Source organism: Convolutriloba macropyga, chromosome 2 (genome assembly GCF_964194025.1).
Source record: "Convolutriloba macropyga chromosome 2, txConMacr16.3, whole genome shotgun sequence".
In the NCBI taxonomy this organism is placed as follows: Eukaryota; Metazoa; Xenacoelomorpha; order Acoela; family Convolutidae; genus Convolutriloba; species Convolutriloba macropyga.
Window position 1 is genome coordinate 23,503,899 of NC_134469.1, and position 19,255 is coordinate 23,523,153.

Here is a 19,255-nt window from a genome sequence, read left to right on the forward strand (position 1 = left end):
CTTTAGAATTTGTCTGTTTTGAGGAGTTATCGAGGTTTAAGATATTTGTGAGATTGTCAGTTTTCACACATAATCGATTCGAATGTTTGAGAATTCTTGAAAAAATATACGGATTTTAGTAATACTAAAGCGATATCGAGAGTTTTTTTCAATCTCAACATGGTTATTTAGAATATAGCACACTCAATTTGGATCCAGATTTTTCGGGTTTTACGGCTACATTTTCTGTTTTTTGAGGCCATTTCACTTCAGTTACTTTTTTTTCTAATGAGTTTCCAGCGAAGTAAAGTAAAAGTAATGGCAGACATCTTCTGCGGTGTATAATTGGTCTGCGGGTAACTAACAACTTTGTTGATTTTGAAACCAAATTTTTGCATGAAATCTCTGTAAAATAAGTTCATCTTTCTTCCCACCCCCCTTGGTGATACTACAAAGAGGAACTACAATGTCCAACGAGTGTTTTAGTTCAGTCAGTTTTTGCCCATCGATATATCAATCGTAGAGAGTCGTGAGTGGTAACATTAGAAAGACCGTTCAGCTTAGAAGATATTATTGAAATTCGTTTTTTTTCCACGGAATTATAGAGGTTTCAATTTTTGTTGACATTTGACTGATTTCAATTGTCGGTTTTTTGTTCACCTTTTCCATATTTTTGATCATTTTGCCTTAAAAGGTCCAAAAGTTTTGTCAATATTGCCTAAAAAGGTCCAAAAGTGCTAAAAAAAGATCGAATTTTAGTTTCTAATGAATTGAAATTTGAAATGAATTGTTTCTAATGAATTGAAATTTAGACTTCAATGCTTTTTTGTGTTTTTTTTTCAGAATTGATTTTTGGGCTTTGAGAAAAAAAATTTTCATTTTTGTGCGCATTTCTTTTGTTTTTGTGCATCTGCCTTTTATCGTCTTGTCACCTTTTACACCAATGACAGAACACGTATCTCAGCAACTGTTCTTAAAAAAGTACCAGTGAGTTTTTGATATTTTGCCAAAGTGTCCAGAACTCTTATTGTTGCATCCTTATTGACGATTTAGATTCTTTCCAATGTAAGATTACAAAACATTAAGTAGTGACATTGTACTGGGTTAAATTTTCACACTTTGACTTTTTATAGAGTTTTACCGGATATCTTAGTTGTCCGACATTATTATATTTTTAGAACTCCAACATTTAATTGCAAAATTTGCAAAGGCTCAAATTTAACATCCACGAAATCATAAAATCACTTTGGACTTACAATTCGAATGGATATTTTTTAAATCAATGTCTACTAGGTTTTAATTCGTAAATGTACTAAAACATTTACATACAAACAAAACTTCAATTCCCATTTTTTTATTTTCAAAACTTCAAATATCTTTCATTCTTTCTTTTTCTGTGTTTAATATTCTGTTACACCACTCAACCGGTTCAACTGTTGTACATAAAAGCTCAAAATTCTCAAAAATTACACCATGAAAGCATCAGTCTTAATGATCTAAGAAATTTTGCTATAAACAAGCGCGAAATAAAAACTTTTTATAATTCACTTTTTTCATGTACAGTTTGCTTTGGTTTTCCTCGCATTAAGGGTTGTCTTGAAAATTTCATACCTATTATTTTGCTATTATTGCCCCTGTTCGTAAGCATCAGCTTGCAAAAAACTTTCTATTTCCCTGGAGAAAACCAGCAAGTCTCTAAAAGCGCAATTTCATTTTTTCTTTCATTTTTTTTTCTTATTTTTTAGAATACTCCTTTTACTTTTCCTGAAAACACTAAACAGTCCCCCAAAGTGCGTTTCTTTAAAGCGAACATCCATGGGATTGTACACTCATTGATCTTTTATTAATACACCTTTAGTGTTGTCGTTGGACTTCCGTCATACGACAACACTAAAGGTGTATTAATAAAGGTGTTGTCGTTGGATTTCCGTGTTCTCGTTGGACTCGTTTCATAGTTTTTCTTAAATTTTTGTTGTAATTAAATTTTTTCAATCAAAACAATATCTTCTGTGGTTCTTAGCATTTCTGACAATTTAAACTTTGCTAACCAAATTTCTGTAATATTTGTTGAAAAAATACTGCAACTCGATTTCACTCCAACTTACGCTGCTCAAGTTCATTCTGTTTGTTTACATATCAATTAGGTTCAAGATTAGCTCCAAAAAGTCGCAACCTAAACAATCTGGCAAAAAGTTCAATGTCAAGTTTCAAGTAACAGTTCAGCAATTTCAGTCAAATACTACATGACCTCGGTGGTCTAAAATTCTTAAAACTAAAGGCAGGAGTATCCATTATTATTTTTTGTCTCTTCTTAACTATTTTTTTTTGTTTTATGTTTTTCTAGAACCTCATATTTGTAGAAACACATTTAGAAATATTTAACCTCATGCATTTAGTGGAGATAAAATTTGGAACATCTGAGAATACAGCTGTTTTGATAAAATTTTTTGCCATCATAACGGTGGAAACTGGAGGGACGATTTGTTATTCTTCCACTTGCAGAAGGGAGCAGCTTCATACTAATCCTGGTTTCTAATGTTCAGTTAATTTCAAGCGATTGACGTACATATTGTAAAGAGCTGAGTTTGTGTATATATGTGTATCGAGTGAAAAATGAAATAATTTTTTTAGATATTGTCTGTTTTGAGGAGTTATCGAGGTTTAAGATTTTGTGAGATTGTCAGTTTTCATGCAAATTTGGTTCACATGTTTGAGAAATTTTGAAAGAAAATTATTTTTTTTGCAAATTATGCCATGAGTATTAAAATTTGCGGATTTTAGTAATACTCAAGGCTTATCGAGATTTTTTTTCAATCTCAACATGGTTATTTAGAGTAAAGCACACTCGAATTTGGATCTAAATCTAGAGTTTTACGGCTATATTTTCCGTTTTGAGGCCATTTCACTTCCGTTTCATTTTTTCTAATGAGTTTTCCGGCGAAGTAAAGTAAAATTGATGACAGACATCTTCTGCTGTGTATAATCTGTCTGCGGGTAACTAACAACTTTGTTGATTTTGAAACTAAATTTTGAACTACAAAGTCAAACGAGTGTTTTAGATCAGTCAGTTTTTGCCCAACGATATATCAATGATAGAGAGTCGTGATTGGCAACATTAGAAAGCCCGTTCAGCTTAGAAGATATTATTGAAATTCGTTTTTTTTTCCACGGAATTACAGAGGTTTCAAATTTCGTTGACATTTGACTGATTTCAATTGTCGGTTTTTTGTTCATCTTTTCCATATTTTTGATCATTTTGCCTTAAAAGGTCCAAAAATTTTGTCAATGTTGCCTAAAAAGGTCCAAAAGTGCTAAAAAAAATTTTGAAGACAGAATAAATGTGCTGAATTGTTCAAATTTTTGCTAAAAATTTTGCTACAGTGTTAAAAGATCAGCCTTTTCAATCAAAAACGTAGTTACATAGAATATTTTATTCAATTGAGCCTGATGTACAAATCGGACACAAAAAGTTATTACACATTTTTTGTCAAACTTTTAAAAAACCTAGTTTTTTTTGTTTGATATGAGGTCGTTCCAGAATTAAATATTTGCCGTTTTCCCATTCAATCATGGTAATTAGTAAAAAATTGCCAACTCTTTGATATATAGTAACTTTTTCCGCCAAATCATGTGTTTCGCTAAAATTCAGAAGAGTAGCCTGGTTCGGTCGACAACAATTATCTGTTTTGGACGACAATAATATCAAGGCTAGTTTTTGTCTTGGGTTCGATCTTTATGGTTCGGTGTTTTTTTTCTGTTTCATATTTTTTTGTTTGTTCTCCTAATTGAAGTACCACAATACAATAAACGTGCAAATGAGACCCAATGAAATAAAACAAAAATTCAATGAGAAGCTCATAGTTTTTATGGCCTCATAAATACTTTGTTTGGTTAAAATTTTTTTTTTCTATTTTCCCTATTTGCTGTTATTTCTATTCCTGTTTTCTTTATTCTTTTCTATTTTTTTTATTTGGTGTTATTTCTATTCCTAAGACTTATTCTCGCTATTGACCCTTCAGCAAAAAGTTAATCTAATTATTTTTCTTAATTGAAAGCTGGTTGTTTTTCTGACTTTGAAAAAAACTGTTTTTAAAAAAGAACTAGTGAGTTTTTGGAATTTTACCAAATGTTTTATCCTATTTCTGTCAACTTGTCGTTCATTTTAGCAGAGTGCTCGCATTTTGTTTCTAATGAATTGAAATTTAGACTTCAATGCTTTTTTGTGTTTTTTTTTCAGAATTGATTTTTGGGCTTTGAGAAAAAAAATTTTCATTTTTGTGCGCATTTCTTTTGTTTTTGTGCATCTGCCTTTTATCGTCTTGTCACCTTTTACACCAATGACAGAACATGTATCTCAGCAACTGTTCTTAAAAAAGTAACAGTGAGTTTTTGGTATTTTGCCGAAGTGTCCAGAACTCTTATTGTTGCATCCTTATTGACGATTTAGATTTTTTCCAATGTAAGATTACAAAACATTTAGTAGTGACATTGTACTGGGTTAAATTTTCACACTTTGACTTTTTATAGAGTTTTACCGGATATCTTAGTTGTCCGACATTATTTTATTTTTAGAACTCAAACATTTAATTGCAAAATTTGCAAAGGCTCAAATTTAACATCCACGAAATCATAAAATCACTTTGGACTTACAATTCGAATGGATATTTTTTAAATCAATGTCTACTAGGTTTTAATTCGTAAATGTACTAAAACATTTTCATACAAACAAAACTTCAATTCCTTTTTTTTCAATACTTCAAATATCTTTTCATTCTTTCTTTTTCTCTGTTTATTATTGTGTTAGAGCACTCAGCCGGTTCAACTGTTGAACATAAAAAATAAAACTTCTCCAAAATTACACCATGAAAGCATCAGTTTTAATGATCTACACGATTTTGCTATAAACAAGCGCGAAATAAAAACTTTTTGTAATTTAATTTTTTCATTTACAGTTTGCTTTGGTTTTCCCCACATTAAGGCTTGTCTTGAAACTTTCATACCCATTATCTGATATTATTGCCGCTGTTGGTAATAATCATTTTGCAAAAAAATTTCTATTTCCCTGGAGAAAACTGAGAAGTCTCTAAAAGCGCAATTTCATTTTTTCTTTCATACTTTTTTTCCTATTTTTTAGAATACTCCTTTAACTTCTCCTGAAAACACTAAACAGCCCCATCGGGCGTTTTTTAAAGGGAAGAGCCATGGGATCTTTACACTCATTGGGTTTTTATAAATACACTTTTAGTGTTGTCGGTTGGACTTCTGAAAGAAAAAAACCTGTGGTTTTCCATAGTTTTTGTTCAATTTCTGTTCTAATTAATTTGGTTCAATCAAAACAATATCTTCTGTGTTTCCTAGCATTTCTGACAATTTAATCTTTGCTAACCAAGTTCCTGTAAAATTTGTTCATTGAATACTCCAACTCGATTTCACTCCAGTTTACGCTGCTTAAGTTCATTCTGTTTGTTTACATAACAATTTAGTTCGAGATTAGCTCCAAATGTTCGCAACCTAATTATTCTCGTAAAAAGTTCAATGTCATGTTTCAAACCCTCTTAGTAAAAGTTCAGCAATTTCAGTCAAAAGCGACTATATCACGATGGTTTAAAATTCTTAAGACTAATGGCAGGAGTATCAATTAATATTTTTTGTCTCCTGTTAAATATGTTTTTTAAAGTTTTATATTTTTCTAGAACCTCACATTTATAGAAACGCATTTGAGATGTTTAATCTTATGCTTTTCATGGAGTTAAAATTTGGAACAAATAAGATTTCGGTTGTTTTGTTAAAATTTTTTTGCCATTATCACGGTGGAAATTGGAGGGACGATTTGTTTTTCTTCCACTTGCAGAGGGGAGCCGCTTCATACTAATCGTGGTTTTTTTTGAATGTTCAGTTATTTTCAACCAATTGACGTACGTATTGTAGCGAGCTGAGTTTGTGTATGTTTGTGTACGGATTGGAAGATGAAATAATTTTTTAGAATGTTTCTATTCTGAGGAGTTATCGAGGTTTAAAATTTAAGAGTAATCGGTTCACATGTTCGAGAATTTTTGAAAAAAAAATTATTTTTTTAGTAAACTATGCCATAAGTTTTAAAATTTACGGATTTTATCAATACTCAAGCGATATCGAGAATTTGTTGAATCTCAACATGGTTAGTTGGAATGAAGCACACTCGCATTTGGATCTATATTTTTCGGGTTTTACGGCTACATTTTCTGTTTTTTCAGGCCATTTCACTTCAGTTCCATTTTTTCTAATGAGTTTCCCGGCAAAGTAATGTAAAAGTAATGGCAGACATCTTCTGCTGTGTATAATTGGTCTGCGGGTAACTAGCAACTTTGTTGATTTTGAAACCAAATTTTTGCATGAAATCTCTGTAAAATAAGGTCATCTTTCTTCCCACCCCCCTTGGTGATATTACAGAGAGGAACTACAAAGTAAAAAGAGTGTTTTAGTACAATTAGTTTTTGCCTATCGATATGTCAATAGTAGAGATTCATGAGTGGCAACATTAGAGAGCCCGTTCAGCGTAGAAGATATTATTGAAATTCCTTTTTTTTCCACGGAATTATAGGGGTTTTAAATTTCGTTGAAATTTGACTAATTTCAGTTTTCGGTTTTTTGTTCAACTTTTTCGTATTTTCGAAGTTTTGTCAACGTTGCCTAAACAGGTCCAAAAAAACTAAATGCACTTTGTGAAAACAGAATAAATGTGCTGAATCCTCCGAAACTTTGCGAAAATTATTGCTATGGTGTTAAAAGTTCAGCCTTTTTCAATCAAAAATGTAGTTACATAGAAAATTTTGTTCAATTGAGCCTGATGTACAAACCGGACACAAAAAATTATTATACAGTTTTCTAAAATTTTTAAAATATCTAGTTTTACTTTTGTTCGATATGAGGTTGTTCGAGAATTAAAGATTTGCCGGTTTTTTTCCCATTCAACCCTGATAATTATTCAAAAATCTCCAACTCTTCGCTATATAGTAAATTTTTCCGTCAAATCATGTGTTTCGCTAAAATTCAGAAGAGCTACTTGGTTCGGTCGACATCAATTACCTGTTTTGGAGGACAATATTATCGAGGATAGTTTTTGTCTTTTGTGGGTTCGAACTTTATGGTTCGATGTTTTTCTTCTGTTTCATATTTTTTTTGTTTTGTTCTCCTAATTGAAGTACCACAATACAATGTACATTCAAATGAGGCCCAATGAAATCTGACAAAAATTCAATGAGAAGCTCATAGTTTTTATTGCTTCATAAAAACTTTGTTTGAGTAAGATTGTTTTCTGTTCTATTTTCTATTTTCTTTTTTTGCTGTCATTTCTATTCCTGTTCTCTTTATTCTTTTCTATTTTCTTATTTGCTGTTTTTTCTATTTCTAAGACTTAGTCTCACTATTGACAATTGTCGCTGGCGTCCCCTTCAGCTAAAACTAATCTATTTGTTTTTCTTAATTGAAATCTGATTGTTTTTCTGATTTTGAAAAACAATTGTTCTTAATCGAAGAACCAGTGAGTTTTTGAAATTTTACCATATTTTTATCCTAATTTTTTCAACTTGTCGCTCATTTTGGCAGAGTGCTTGCATTTTGTTTCTAATGAGTTGAAATTTAGACTTCAATTCGTTTTTGTGTTAATTTTCAGAAATGATTTTTGGGCTTTGAGAAAAGAGTTTTCAAAATTGTTAGCATTTCTTTTTGTTTTTGTGCATCTGCTTTTTATCGTCTTGTCACCTTTTACACCAATGACAGAACACGTATCTCAGCAATGGTATTGGTAGAAGGCGCAGGGCACGCGCGGAAAATTTCTAGGTATAATAGTGAAGAGTTTCTTTTCTTAACGTTTTCCACATCAATTTAGCGCAAATATTGATTGAAGTTTCTTTTTTTGCCTGGATTTTTTGTTTTTTATAGTGATGTATAGTATATTCAGATAAAAAAGATCTGAGGTTTCCTATGGAGGTACAAATGAACCTAGCTAAGTGTTCAAATTCTAAGCTAATGGTTTCCAAGAATTAGAAAGAAATTATTTGATTTCAAAAAAATCTTTTTTTTAGTTTTTCCGGCTTTTTTCTCCCTTTCTTACTCTATGAAAATGTTCAATTGCAGTAGAGATGGTATTTTTCTTCTACTAACACTTTTTAGCCACCACTGCTTTTATGTTTTCTGAAATGGTTCTTGGTTTGGACACTATGAGATTTCATAATTTTATTTTTGTCTTTGCTTTCTGGTCACATTTTTACGCTAACAACAGAACACATATCACAGCAGTGGCTTTGAGGGCAAGTGCAATGGAAATGGAACTTAGCTAAGTTTCCTAGTGAAAAGTTCTGTTTTTAAAGGGCTTCGACACTTTTCCTTCAAAATTTGACCTAAATTGGTCGTTCTTTGTGTTGTGGTATGATATAGTCTGTATACTGAAAGTTCTCTGGCCTCTTATGGGAGTACAAATGAACCTATTTAAAGTATTAAATCTAAAGCTATTTTTTTGTTACCTTGATTTTATCTGTTTAAGAAATTATTGTTTTATGGACGTTTCCTATTCTTTTCTTTTTTTTTCTTTTTTTTCTGTTAACTTTTTGAATACCTTAATCAATATTCGTTTTGCATAACTTTTGATACGTAAAGTTCTTTAAATAGCATTTTCATGCTTAAAATAATGGTTTTCTGGCTTTGATTCTACCAGATTTCATAAAAATCTTTTTTAATTTAGTAATTTTTGCCCAAAACTGAGTTTAATTTTCGTTGTCTTGTAACCTTAGCCAGCTAAATCCAAGTACAGTTATGTAAAATACAAATTACAATTACATGTGAATGTGTTTGAGTTTATTCAATGGCTGAAAAATTTTTGGCTTGGGCAATGATTTTTGACAAAGTTTTTTTTTCTTATTGTTTTCTTTTTTGATTGCTGTTATATGAGTGGTTGGGATTAAACTTTATAATGAGAGATCCCAATGTCTTCTTCTGGATTTACACATAAACCAATTTAATAATTTCAGTTGATAGCAAATGGTTTCAACAAAAGTAAATTTTTAATTTTGTAAACCTAAAAAATATTTTTTTTAACTGTTCCCTTTTTGGTTCTTTTTTTGTCTAATTACAACCTGGTCCTATTAAGAACAGTCCCATATCTTTTGGACCAAATTACAAGTTAATTTGAGCAGCTCAGTTTTTATGTGGTGCTGATTTCAATTTGTCAATTTTTTCAAAAATAAGTATACCTTGACTTTGGTCGTAGCTGTTGTTTGGTTTTGTTGTTTGATTTTTTGTTTCCCTTGTCGCATAGTTTCGTCAATGGGAGATATTATCGTACCTCTAAAACGGCAGTGTTTGGTTAGTTTTTTTTTAGTAAACAGCAACTCTTTTATTTATACAACGCTCATTTTAGAAAGCACGTTCAGCTTAGAAGATATTTTTGATATTCGTTTTTTTTTCACGGAGTTAATGGGGTTTCAAATCTCGTTGGAAATTGACTGATTTCAATTGTCAGTTTTTGTTCACCTTTTCCGTATTTTTGATGTTTTGCGAATGTTGCCTAAAGAGGTTCAAAACGTGCTAAATGCACTCTGTGAAGACAGAATAAATGTGCTGAATCCTCCGAAATTTTGTTAAAATTTTTTCTACAGTGTTAAAAGTTCAACTTTTTTCCATCAAAAATGTAGTTACATAGAATACTTTGTTCAGTTGAGCCCGATGTACAAACTGGACACAAAAAATTTTTACACAATTTTCTCAAACTTTCAAGATACCTAATTTTAATTTTGTTTGATTTGTGGTTGTTCCAGATTTAAAGATTTGCAGGTTTATTCCCATTCAAACCTGATAACTTTAAAAGAATCTCCAATGTTTTTTCTATATAATAACTTTTTCTGTCAACCCATGTGTTTCGCTAAAATTTAGAAGAATTACCTGGTTCGGTCGAGAACAGTTACCTGTTTCGGAGGACAATAATATCAAGGCTAGTTTTTGTCTATCGTGGGTTCGAACTTTAAGGTTGGGTGTTTTTCTTCTATTTCATAATTTTTTCGTTTCGTTCTCCTAATTGAAGTACTAGAGTACAATGTACGGGCAAATGAGACCCAATGATATTTAACAAAAATTCAATGAGAACCCCTTTTTTATGGCTTCATAAACACTATGTTTGAGTAAAATTGTTTTCTTTTTTAAAATTGATTTTTTTATTTGCTGTTTTTTCTATTCCTAATATTTAGTCTCGCTATTGAAATTTTTTACTGGCGTCCCCTTCAGTTAAATTATAATCAATTTATGTTTTTTAGTTGAAAGCTTATTGCTTTTCTGACTTTGAAAAACAATTGTTCTTAAAAAAAAGAACCAGTGAGTTTTTGAAATTGTACCAGATTTTTTATCCTATTTTGTCAACTTTTTGCTCATTTTGGCAGAGTGCTTGCATTTTTTTCTAATGAATTGAAATTTAGACTTCAATGCGTTTTTGTGTTTTTTTTCAGAAATGATTTTTGGGCTTTGAGAAAAGAGTTATCATTTTTTGTGCGCATTTCTTTTATTGTTGTGCATCTGCCTTTTATCGTCTTGTCACCATTTGCACCAATGACAGAACACGTATCTCAGCAATGGCATTGGTAGAAGACGCAGGTAACGCGCGGAAAATTTCTAGGTTTAATGGTGAAGAGGTTCTTTTCTTAACGGGTGCGACACCATTTTAGCGCAAATATTGATTGAAGTTTCTTGTTTTGCCTGAACTTGTCGTTTTTATAGAGTTGTATAGTAAATTCAAGATGAAAAAGGTCTGAGACTTTCAATGGAGGTACAAATGAACCTAGTGTTCAATATCTAAGCTAATAGTTTTCAATATTTAGTTAGAAATTATTTGATTTCAGAAACGTCTTTTTTTAGTTTTTCCTGCTTTTTTCTCCTTTTCTTAGTCTGTCAAATTGTTCAATTACAGTAGAGATTGTATCTTTCTTCTACTAACGCTTTTTAGCCATCACTGCTTTTATATTTTCAGAAATAGTTTTTGGCTTGAACACTAGGAGATTTCATAGTTTTATTTGTGTCTTTGTTGTCTGCTCACATTTTTAAGCTAATAACAGAACCAATCAAAGCAGTGGCTTTGAGGGCAAATGCAATGGAACATAGCTAAGTTTTTTAGTGATTAAGTTCTGTTTTTGAAGGGCTTCGAAATTTTTTCCATCAAAATTTGATTGGATTAATAAATTATACCTAAAATGGTCTTCCTTTGTCTTGTGATATGATATAGTCTGAATACTGAAAGTTCTCTGGCCTCCTATGGGGGTACAAATGAACCTATTCAAATTTTTAAATCCAAAGCTAATCGTTTTCATTACCTTGACTTTATCTGTTTAAGAAAGTCTCATTGTTTTATGAACGTTTCCTATTCTTTTCTTATTTTCTTTTTTCTGTTAACTTTTTGATTACCTTAATCAAAATTCGTTTTGCATAATTTTTGATACTTAAAGTTTTTTAAATAGCATTTTCATGCTTAAAATAATGGTTTTTCGGCCTTAGCTAAAGTAGCTTTCGTAAAAGTCTTTTTCGATATAGTAATTTTTACCCGAAATTGAGTTTAATTGTCGTTGTCTTGTAACATATGCCAGCTAAGTGCAAGTCCAATTATGCATAATGTACATGGCAATTACATTTGAATGTGTTTTAGTTTATTCAACAGCTAAAAGAGTTATGGCTTGGGCAACGTTTTTTGACAAAGTTTTATATATTTTTTATTGTTTTCATTTTAGTTGTTGTTATCTTAGTCTTTGGGATTAATGTGGATAATGAGAGATCTGAATGTCTTCTTCTGAAGTTATACATAAACTGATTTAATAATTTCAGTTGATAGCTAATGGTTTCAATAAAGTAAATTTTTAATTTTGTAAATCTAAAAAATGTTTTTTAACTGTTCCCTTTTTGGTTCTTTTTTGTCTAATTACAACCTGGTCCTATTAAGAACAGTCCCATATCTTGTGGACCAAATTACAAGTTATTTTGAGCAGCTCAGTTTTTATGTGGTGATGATTTCAATTTGTCAATTTTTTCAAAAATAAATATACCTTGACTTTTGGTTGTAATTATTGTTTGGTTTTGTTGTTTGATGTTTTGTTTCCCTTGTTGCATAGTTTCGTCAATGGGATATATTATCGTACCTCTAAAACCGCAGTGTTTAGTTAGCTTTTTCATTGGAGTAAATGGCAACTCTTTTATTTATACACCGATTATTTTCGAATTTTCTTGATAAAATTAAATTTTCGAAAGTTGTTCCTTAAACTGTTTTAAGAATATCAAATATAAACTATTTGATAATCTCATTTTGTAGTTCACTGTGTCTATTCCTCTTAAACTATTTTTTATGTAAAATTTCATTAAAGTTCTGAGTTTTGACTAGATTTTTTTCTTCTGTAGTTTTATCAAAGTGTGAATAAGGAAGACACGAAATGATTTCAAAAGTTCTATGCGTCCTTTTTGTCTTTTCGCTCATCATCTTTTGGCAAAGTCTTCTTCAGTAAAATGACGAACATTGATCTCACTGGTGCTAACGCTATTTTTTACCCGTCCGTCCTTTTTTAGAAAACTTTTAAATTAGAGATTATGAACTAATGAGTCCAGCAAGGGCAATGTGTTTAAAGTATTTGCTTTAATGGTAAGGAGGTTCATTTGTCCGTGAGCATGTAACAACTCTGTTGAATATGACGCACCGCGTTTTCTTTAGCTCTTTGTAATTGTTTTATTTTTTTCTCAAAATTTTTCCAAAGTCTCAATAGCGATAGATTTCGTTGACGTTCTGAAAAAGCCTGATGAACTTGCATGCCTCTTTTCAAAGTTTGTGATATTGATCTTATTAAACCACTTGTTTTAGTTTAAGAAAATGTAATTTTTGAGGTTTCAGTTGGATTATATTTTTTGGAAAGTTCCATACAGTCTGAGGAATATAAAAACGCTTTGATTGCGTTTGAAAAGCAAAAACCTTATAATTGTTTAGAGACCATATTTAATGGCTTTAGTGAATGCACAAAAGTCTTAAAAAAGAATTGTGAGTTAAGACCATTTTAAACCATCTAATTAAGCAGGAATTTGAAAATTTTTCAATCTTTGTTTATGTTTTGGTTGCTTACAATGTGACGAATCAATTGTTTTGATTGCTAAAAAGCCTGCTCAATTTTAAGGAAACAAATGTGAACTCCTAAATCGGTCCGTCTGACAAAGAAACGTTTTTAATTGTTTTAATAACAGTGTTTCGAAAAAAAAATTTTCCCTCAAAATTGTTTTGTGGGCGCGTAATTCTTCTTGGCAAGATATTTTAATTCATTGCTTCATAATAAAATGCTGTTGTTAGGGTAAATGCTTTCAGGTCCTGGAAGTTAATGTTACAATATTTGGTTTTTGGAATTGGAGAGATTGGAGTTTTATTCAGGGATTCTCTGTTTTCATTTTCGTTTATGTGTCATTTTTAAGAATTAATCAAAATTTAAATAACAAAGTATGAACTACATATAATTTAGTCTGTCTCTACGTCAACTGTTAGACGATTTAAACAAGATTGAGGAACAGATGTGTCCGAACCTTATGTGTCATCGCATATTAGCGAGCCTTATTTTTATAGACGTGACCAAAGTCTATCAATTTGAAGACTCAACAGTTGATGTTATTCATAGATATTACGACTCAAGGCTATCAAAAACCGACAAAGGATAAACTTAGATTTACAAAGAATTTCGTTTCAATCATTTTTTCAACAGTTTTCTCCGTTTTCTTATAAAACAGTCATTTAAATAATTATTAGGAAAAATTTGGTTTTCCAAGAATTTTGCTAAACTTTGGATATGCAATTTCTAAGCATTGACTAAAATCGTTTCCAGTATTGAAAAATTTGTAATCATGTCCTCTAGAGTTTCAAAGTTCATGGTTCAAATTCCATTCATAGTTTGATCTTTGGCAATTATCAAAAAAAGTAAAATTTTGCCAATCATCAATTAAAAAAAAAACAAAATTCAGAGAAGCGTTTTTTTCTTTTTTTTTTCTATCTGCTGTTTCTTGAACTATAATATAATCGGGTCCTTCTAACTAAACAATTTAGGAGAGTTATTTTTTGGAAGTTGAGATAAATCAGTACTTAAATTTCGGCCACCCATTTTCGATCCATGCAGTCAAGCTTTTCTTCTCTTTATTCTGCCCGTTCCTTTCACAAAAGTGCGTACATTGAGAGCAGCTACATCAGCTTTAGGTCCATTTTATCAGAACTGATTGCTTCTAAAAATTCACCTGATCGGGCAAATGGAGATTTTAGAGCCCTGCACAGGTGACGCAAATCAGCGTCCATGGACCTTAGACCTGGCAACTTTCCTCTTACAAAGGTTATTTACCACCATCAGTTTGTCAATCTTGCCTTACAATAAAATAGTGTCATTATTAGGCGACTGATTGTACATTCAGCGGAACATTTGAAAGCCCAGCAATGTTGCTCACTATGTCTCGCCTTCTATTGATCACCGCCTGTAAGAAACTGGCCAAAAACTGCTATTTCCTAATAATACCGATTAAAAACAAAATTGCGTACAGTTGAAAACAGTCATGATCTATTGTACCAGTATTAAAAAGGGAGGGCTTGCACAGTTTCCCCCCTAAAATACGGGTCAAAATCGTCGTTTCTTATGCTTTTGGACACAATCGCCTGCGAAACAGGAACAGCTGAAAAGTAACAGCTGAAACCGATAACGAAACGAGAAGTTATTTTCAGTTTAAGTGATATATTCAGCTTGTACATATTTATTCCTCATAGCTCTTTTCAGGGTAAAAAGTTCTAGTAAGATCTATAAATATATTTTTCAAAAGACCTATTCATATTTGTTATAAATGAATTTTTCGGGCGAATTATTTGTTTTAGTTAGCACTATTGTGATGTAAGTGACCTTCAAATAATTAGATGTTTTGAAACTGTTTTTGCGCAAAATGAAACGAAAATCTACTTTGATTTAAAAGCCCTTCCCTTTACATGCAGACATCACTTTCTCTCGTCTCTTTAGCATGATTAGAAGAAGTTTAGCTCTGTTGTTTTCTGCATATTTGGCCAGGAATTTTTCCTGATGATTAGCTTTGTTATAATCGGGTTTTCCTCAGTTATAACTCAAGGGGGAGGCACTTGAATCACTTGAATTCACGTCCTTACTTTACAGGCTGGGCTGATTTAATATGAAATAAATAGAAAAATGTGATCTAATTTGGCTGTACTTACAGTCCCCCCTCCTTTTCGCCACCACTGTTGAATTTTTATCCATTAGTGTTGCGTGGAACATCATCAAAATCCATAGTAATGGAACTTGTGAATCTTATTGAGCTGACTGATTATAGATTACTGAGTTTTCATTTGTTTTACAAATTAATAGCATTTATAGTTTATGGAGAATTACATATGCTTATGACTACCGCTTGGTTTGTCATCTATTTGCTAAACTTTTGAGTTAGTTTTTAATTTCTAAATGAAAAGTTAGGTGTAATTATAAATTTTTGCTAATTTTTTTGGACTGAAGATTACTATGGTTTTCCTGTTGTTTCAATTTTGGCTTCATTTTAAAAAAGATTCAAATGTTATTCTTTCAGATACCAAAAGATAAAACAGACAAAATATTTCTCTATTCATCGCAAATCAGATATTACAAGGAACAGGGCGGAACGCTGAAAATAATCTTGTTCATAGCTGCATTTCAGAACTGCATTTCAGAACAAAACAATAGTGTCGAAATATAGTAAATGAACGCGCCAACCAATTCCAAAAAAAAACTTATCAGAGGAAACGAAAGATTCGGCAAGACCGTTAGAGAAAAGATTGAAGTCCAATTAGAAAAAGAACTGAAGAGAGCAAGAACGTATCAGAATTCGAAAAAAGAACAACTTAAGATAAAGTCTGCATAAAAAAGCTTGACTTAGCTTTATTTGTTCCAAGGTATATTTGACATTAGAGAAGAAGCCTTGACGAACACTTAAAAGAGAACGGGCTATAGGAAATATCTAAGGTCGATTCTAAAGCCAGTCCTCAACCAGACAAGCATTGCTTAACATAACAAGGAAGCTCGGTAATGTGCGATCGCACATAAGCTTCCAACCCCGCTCATCCACAATTTTGGCATAATTGATCACCAAATGAGGAACAGATATAGCAACCCAAAAATTCAAGTATTTCCTCAAAAAAAAATTGTGTATGAACGGAAAGATAGTCTCCAAAGCAAACAACTCAGTGGCGTAAAAATGAAGCGTTAAATTGATGCGATATGCCAATATTAAGAAAGCGAGTCAAGACGAACAGCAAAATCAAACAACAACAACAAACATTAATTACATAAAAAACTCTATGTCCGTTTTAAAAAACAAAACTTAAAAACGATGTCAAAATTGAGTCAAATAAAACTGAAACTAAACAAAATATCTTATAACTCACTAGAAATGATATGGGACCAGTCCATAATAAGGCTTGGTAACAATTAGACAATAAAGAACAAAAACAGTAAACTTAAAAAATTTGATTATTTTTTTTAAAAACAATTACTTTCAAAAAAAATGAGAACCAATAGATATCCCATAGATTTACAATTACCAATCTTTTTGTGGAAGGCAATTACAAAATGTCGGCAATCAATTTTTTATGAGGTTACTAAAAGAACAACAAAGAGACAACCAACAAAAACTCAAAAAAAAAACTTGCCAGAAAACGTTTTTGAAGCCGTAAAGCCATACTTCGGCCCTCTAAATATGTTCAACTGCACATTCATTAAACAACAATAATGTATTTTGAGAACCCTTTTCGTTTAAATTAGGTAACTAGTCGACAAACAGAAAAAAACCGCAAAATTAAGTAATACTTTTTTTTCGAAAAAAGTTATTTCCAAAGCCTTGAAAGCCGTTAATTACAAAAATTATTTTTAAATATGATTGTTTCTTTTTTTAAAAGAAGCCCCTGAGACTTGCATTTATCCAGAATATGTCTTATGTCTACAAAAAAACGTCAAATATGACAAAAATCAAAAATTAATTTCACTTTTTTTTGTGAAAAACCCGTGTCGAAGCCAGTAAAGTCATAACGAATTATTTGAAAAAATTAGGTTTTGTGACACCAATCCCCTTTGACGCCCTCCCGTGATACCAATGAGGTCATATTTAGCCCTTATTTAACGAGACTAGGTAACAAACAGACAATAAAGGACAAAATTGCGAAAATTAAAAGTGTTTTTTTTTGGACAACAATTGTTTTCAAAGTCTTGAAAGTCATCAGCTAACATTGGCTCATCTATTTTTCCATCAAAAGACAATGATTCTGAGTCACTCTACAGGAAATTTCAAACAACTAAAAAGACAAAGTATAAACGACAGTTCTAACGACAGTTAAAGAATTCAATTAAATTCTTCGAGAAAGTAGTGTCGAAGCAGTTAAAATCATAATTTTCACCTTTAGATTTTAATATTATCAATTTTTCCTTATTACGAAATGCAAATAATGTGATATATGAGTTGTCAATAACGTAATAATGTGAAAAGACTAGAAAACGTGAAAAATGGGCAATTACTTAAAAACAAAAAAAAATGAAATCTAGTAGTATCAAAGCCAGAAAACCATGCGTTAAGACGTAAGACCGCAAAAGAGGTTAAATCTTAAACCAGTAGAAAAAAAAGCATTTTTTTTGCTAACACTAAGCTACAAGTTGACAAAATTAAGAAAAATAATAGGCAAAGTTTTATAAAACACTATTTACTTAAAAGTCAAATAATTTTAAATATCAAAATGACCATATGCTTTCAAGTATAAGACTAGATGCATTAATTTGGAGCTACTTACGAAGGCAATTGGACCTATCACTACTGAGCTTTAATTTAAATGCTCTGTTCTTTAATTAATATAATAAAGATCCAATAATTTATTTTAAAAAAAGGCCGACTGATTGCAATCTGAATTTTTTTTTTGGATTGTAATTCCACGACTGGTCCAAAACTAGCCCTGCTAATGTTGTTAGTCCACTAGAAACACTTATTTATTCAAATTTTATAGATATAGATATTTTATTATTTAAAAAATCAAAAACAAATGCTGCGTTTTTGATAATCAACGAGTAAAGTTAGCAAAAAAAAATCAAAGTTTTAATTACAAACCTCTATCAACAGAAGTTGAAGTAGCGCCTTTTGAGTCTACAAAGATTGTGTTAGTGGTTTATGGGTGTGTAATTTCCGCTAATTTTATCAAAGTGGACTAAAGAAACTTATTTCGTGCTGTTTTTGATGAAAAAGTCTGAATTTTGAAATAATTAGCCAGATTTTTTCACAAAAAAAAATTTAATAAAAATGGCCAACAATTCGTTTTATTTTTAAAAATAAAATAAACAACACTTTCTTACAGATATTTAACAAATTTTAGCAAAATTGACGATACTTTAGTCAAAAATTTCGGAAAAAGTGAATAAAATCAACGGAATTCACTCTATTTTCTCAAAAGTTTAAACTCGATAATTCCTCTCGATATATAGCCTCTCTTTAAGTCTGCCCACGACAAATGCCAAACACTCGTACTATGAATTGGACATCGCGCAAAAAGAACATCGTAAATGAACAACCACAATTAGTACTTGTTTACCAGCAAAAGTATCTAGTCGCTCTAGACCTAATAGGTTAGGAAAAATCAAATTGAAAGGTTTTGAGAATTAATTGATGAATAGTTTTAGAAGGAAAACTTCTGTAAACTGTTTTTATGACCACTTTGATAAAGGTTCTATTAATTCACTATCTTGATAGCTGGTCACGTTTCCTGTGGTGTAGGTATAGTGAATTGACCACACATAATAGCATGTATTTACGGGTCTTTTCCAAACAAAACATGACTAAAAGCGTTGCAAAATTTATGAGTTGCCAGCGAGCAATCTTTCTTACACTTTCGAGAAAAGACAAACATAACCATAGTATCACCCGTACAAAACGTTGTAAAAGTAACCCGGTAATAGCCGCCACGTACGCGCTATAATTCCTCATGGATTAGTTGCCATTTACTATAAATTTTGCCAACTGCAACAAGAATGAGTGTTTAAATTCTTGAGCTGTTTAAACACTTTCTGCATTTCGAATATTCCTGGGCGCTTCTCGGCAAACCCAAAATAGTTTCAGGCACCATTGAGCCGATTCAATCACAAAGACGAAACTACACAGACGCACATTCTAGGTTCCAAAAGTTATATAACATAACTCTCAAAAGTAGACAGAGACAAATTTTTATCTTGGTCTATCTGGGTCTTTAATCTGGTCAAAC

General features: G+C 31.3%; 1 protein-coding gene across 3 annotated transcripts in view; it reads right to left on the bottom strand.

The window, feature by feature from the left end:
* Nucleotides 1-19,255, bottom strand: part of LOC142358300 (bridge-like lipid transfer protein family member 3B) — a 381,846-nt gene that overhangs the window by 161,639 nt on the left and 200,952 nt on the right. The gene's annotated exons all lie outside the window — the stretch shown is intronic.